The sequence below is a fragment of the Solanum stenotomum genome, chromosome 5 (assembly GCF_019186545.1).
Source record: "Solanum stenotomum isolate F172 chromosome 5, ASM1918654v1, whole genome shotgun sequence".
NCBI classification, from domain to species: Eukaryota; Viridiplantae; Streptophyta; class Magnoliopsida; order Solanales; family Solanaceae; genus Solanum; species Solanum stenotomum.
The window spans coordinates 20,308,675-20,313,632 of record NC_064286.1 but is presented as its reverse complement, the minus strand read 5'-3'; the positions used below and the strand labels follow the sequence as shown (position 1 = coordinate 20,313,632).

Genomic DNA, 4,958 nt, shown 5'->3' with positions numbered 1-4,958 from the left:
ATACAAATTTGTCATGACCCAACCAACCATTCCTACAATAGTTCTATATCCCTCGAGTGTCTCCGGGATAGAAAATAGGCAAAGAGCATCTTGAATGTTATGAACAGCTTCGTGTGAAATATGAAGATGGAATACCAAAAATTGTTTTACTATTGTAGAGGATTTGTTCCCTCTCACTTTTACAAGGCTCTTCAACTGCCCCCAATAATGGCACTCAAGTTTGAAGGAACGAAGTCCTGAGTTCTCGTGACTGCAGACTTGTTCTTTGGGCCAACAGTTTCTCATTCTTCATCGTCTTCCGATGAAACAACAGATGAATCTTTCCCACTTGAACCTGATTGCCCTTCAAGCTTTAGTATGCTTAAAATTTGGATAGAAGTTCATATGTTGTTTGAATAGGATTTTTAAAAAGGAAATACTTTCGAAGATATGTTTGACCATAGATTTCAAAAAAAAAATTCAAGTATAAAAAATGGGTCCGAACAGTTTGTTGAGAAGGGCTTAATAGTGCTTAATTTTGTGGCCAGAGAGTTTTCATATAGTTTGAAGCAAATTTTATAAAGGAAATATTTTTAAAGATATGTTTGACCATAGATTTCAAATCAGAGTTTGAAATGTTTTCCTTAAAAAGCTTTGAAATATCAAAAATGTGTCCAAAGTAGTTTGCTAAGAATGGCTTAATAATGCTTAAAATTGGGGTATAATTTTGTTATAGAATGTACATAGACATATCTATACATAATGTAGCACAATCATAGGTAGAGATATTTAATGAATTTTTCCAATAGATTTTCCATAGATAGATTTCCTTATATAACTACAAATAACTTTTATTCTTAAAATAATACTATAGTAAAACTCATTAAATTAATATAGGTGAGACTACAAAATATTATTAATTTGTAGATGTATAATTTAATAGATAAATTAATATAAATTAATTTAAAGAGTCTTTTGAGATTTAGGAAATGTTAATTTTTACTAGATCAAAATTATTGTATCCTAATAATATATGTATCATATTTATTGAATTTACTTTAAAATAATAATTTATGATACATAAAGTACAATGAATACATCAAAACATTGTATCTTATTAAATTATATATCCTATTTATTGACTTCAATGTTTTATATATTATGCCTCAATTCAAGTCAGGATTTCAGGTTTTTGTGGACAACGAATGGTACTCCATTCGTCCAAATTTTAATGCTTTTGTTGTTAACATCGGTGACACATTTATGGTAAGCAAATTTTCAAACTAGTACTATATAATAACCTAATGTATTACATTCAAATAATATAAGCATAATCAATTGAACAAATAATATATTGTTTTGGTTAAAAACATTATAAGATCTTTCCACATGACACACAATGAAATACCTCACGACTTCTTACTTAGAAATTGAATATAACATATTTGGTGTTTGTCCTTTTCCAGGCCCTATCGAATGGTAGATACAAAAGTTGCTTGCATAGAGAAATGGTTAACAATAAGACTCCTAGAAATTACTTGCTTTCTTTCTTTGTACAGACAAAGATGAGGTGGTGAATCCACCAACTGAATTGGTGCCCTACAACAACCCTCAACTATATGCGGACTTCACATGGCCTGCTCTCCTTGAGTTTACTCTGAAGCATCATAGAGCTGATACGCGCACTGTTCAAGCTTTCTCGATGTGGCTTCAAGAAAATAATGTAGAAGCTTAAGTGCTATACATATAAGGTTCAAGATTGAAGGCCTTGGAATCTTTTGTAAAATGTTGAATCTTTGATTTAGAACTATAAATATTCCTGTTGCAATAATTCTATTAAGTTCGACACCTAGTATTTTAGAGTTGATTTCTATTTCAGTTTGGTTTTTAGTCTATAAAAACATGTCTTTTTATAGTCAATAATATAAAGTTTTGTAGTGCAAAACATAATTTATCCTTCTACTTTTCTTCCATTGTTATTTTCCTACATTCCTTTTCTTTCAAAAACTGATAGGTGGGATCTAGAGCTATTTTTTTGAAGGGACCTTTAGGTGAAGAGATGGATTTCAAAAATAGCTTTTCATGAATAACTCATGCTGTTTTTAGTAATAGAAATTACCAATTATAAGTTATGAGAACAAAAAATTACTTAGAGGCCCTTGATTTTTAGGAAAGAAGCAGTGGAAGAGGATTTTGAAATAAATTCATTACAAAGTAATCTCACCAAAGCGCAAATCAAGAGTCACAAGGAAAAGGAAATCATGAAGTTCACGAGGAAAGCGACTCTGTTTGTTGTTGTCTCAACTACTATTTTAAAGAACATTGTATTTCTCCCATCACCAAAAGAAATTTGGAATTACCCTAAGAAATAATATGTTGGAGGTGAAGTAATTCAAGTTGCAAAGAATAAAAGACTATAAGAAAATCAAAGAATGCTTGGATGTTTTGCTTGGTATTGATAGCAAGGTAAGATTTCTAGGCACTAGATCAGAAAAAGTAACAAATAAATATAAACACAAGTAGCCAAAGGTTGATTCATTGAATATTTTGGCTTTAGCAAAAAATCAAGAAAGTCATTCTTCGGATGTGATATTAAAGTCTCTCTTAATTAAGAAAAAAATGGAGTGAATGTTTGAATCCTAAGAAACAACCTCCCCCAGATATTATAAAAGAGACATGCGATAACGGTCATGTTAAAGAAAAGAAGGCAACGCTTTCCAATTCCATGGGAAAAGACTTCAGTAGAAGCAGAACTAGTGAAGGGACTGATGGAAAAGGTAGAGGTAAGAAGAGAGAGCGAGTCGGACAAGATATAGATAACAATGTGCCTCAGATTAGTGCATATATGATTCCTAAGTAAAAATAGAAAAATAAGTTACTAACTTATCAGTTTAATTCAAATTACACATAAAAAGAACTAACTCCTAAAAATAAGTCAAATAGGACTCTAATAACATAATTTAAAAACCTTAAAAATAGCTAACTGTTTTTATTTCTGCAATACCTTGAGACATATTCTCAACCAATCCGACGCATTAAATAAGTTAAGTAGTGCTCTAAAGGAAATTAAACATTGAATTAAATTCATCAGTAATTTAATTTATTGATTAGTATCTGTAATCTTAACATGGTGAATTACATAAGTGTTTAATGAGGAATTTCGAAATATAAATGGAGGAGTGCAATTACGAATTTCTAGTGAAATGATTTGTAATTAATCATGGTAGGAATAATTCAAATTAATTATTCAGAATTATATCCATAATAGGAAGCCTCATCAATTAATTTTGTGGTCCCTACAGTGCCCATATTTAACTAGAACTCAGAATCCTATTTCTAAGGAGAAAAGAGGAGACTAGCATGAGTTTTTCTTTTGAAAAGAAAACTGTCGTGTATTTTTCTGGTTGAAGAAAATAGACTATGTTTTGTACTCCTTTTTGGATTGGGAAGAAATCTCTATAAGTAGGGATTCTCCTAACCTAGAAAAAGATTGATGCTTTCTATACATAGTTGCCCACCAAAGTATTGAGAGAGTTCGTATGTGAATTTGGGATCATTGTATATGACTACATAGCTTCTTTATATCTTGTGGATACACTCAAAGATATGTCTAACTTGGTAATACGCTTGAAGGAAGATCTGTCTAACTTGTGGATTCGCTTGAAAGTATCTGCTGACAGCTCAAGAGGTAATTCTTGAATTAAATTTCAGCAAGTTTATGTATTCTAGCATAATTGTATATGTTCTAGCATAAATGATTTAGTTATCTATTATTCATGTAAGCAATAAGACTCTAGTATGCTTCCGTTGTGCATATAATTTTCTAACAGTAGTAACATTAGAGCTTCTACTAATTGGCGTTCCCAGATGGTTTTTTTTTACCTTTTTTGATGACACTAGCTAAATCTTCCTGTTTGGTAGCAGTTTAAGATAAATAATTTTAATGACATCTTATCAGAGGCATATAGTGCATATGTTCTATAGGTCCAACTAAACCCAATATTTTCAATATGAAACACAAATAAATATGTGAAAAACAACTAAAACTATTCAAAGTTCAAAAAGAATATCTAATTGTGAATAACTAATTTCAAATGTACAATGAGATTAGCATTAAGCATCTTAAAGACTTAAAGGTTGAACTTATCTAGTTAAAATCTTAAATCTTAAATCTATCTACGCATGATGTCATAATTGTGAGTTTCAATTTCTAGAAAGCAATCATGAACAAATTATAATATGAAACTTCTCAAGCCCCATAAAACTCTCCATCTTTTGATTTTTCAGACAACAAAATGATAACTTTCGGTATATTTTGTAGGGTAATATAACTTCGACGGATACTCGAATTTTAGAAAAAAAATATTATTCTAAAATCATACTCCACTAAATTTACCTAAAATTTAAGGGCATTTTTTGGAATACAAGATTTACTTAAAGAAATGTGCCAAGAAAAACTTTGAAATATTTTAGAATAAGATAGAGCTATACATCGTTATCAGATATTACACCCTTATAACGATTTAATGCATGTGTTTACCTAAAGTTATATGGTTACAGACATAGATATGCATATTGATGTATACACATAGAAATCACACAAGTTTTAAAATTAAAATAATAAATTTGAAACTTATATCACATCATCAATAAAGCAAAATAAAATTTTGTATGTATGTTTTATTTTGTTAGTACATACACAATTATGCTTTATTAATAGTACAAGGATGCACAAACTATCTAGTGTACATAGCATAGGAAACTAGACAATATAGATCAGTTATTATATTATGAACTAAATAATGCAGTTACAATAAAAAGGGATTCAAAATCTACATTAAAGATCAATAAAAATCAAATATTTCGTATATCATCCATTAAAAACATGAGACATAAATACTTAGTTATGTTTAGCTTTGAAAAATTAAGAAAAACATATAACTTACTAAATCGAAAAACTAAAAGACCATAGTTCTAAG

General features: G+C 29.6%; 1 pseudogene; it reads left to right on the top strand.

Annotated features, from left to right (window-relative positions):
* Window positions 1-1,140: 1,140 nt before the first annotated feature.
* LOC125863756 (gibberellin 20 oxidase 1-A-like) lies at window positions 1,141-1,714 on the top strand (annotated as a pseudogene).
* The last annotated feature ends 3,244 nt before the right edge of the window (window positions 1,715-4,958 follow it).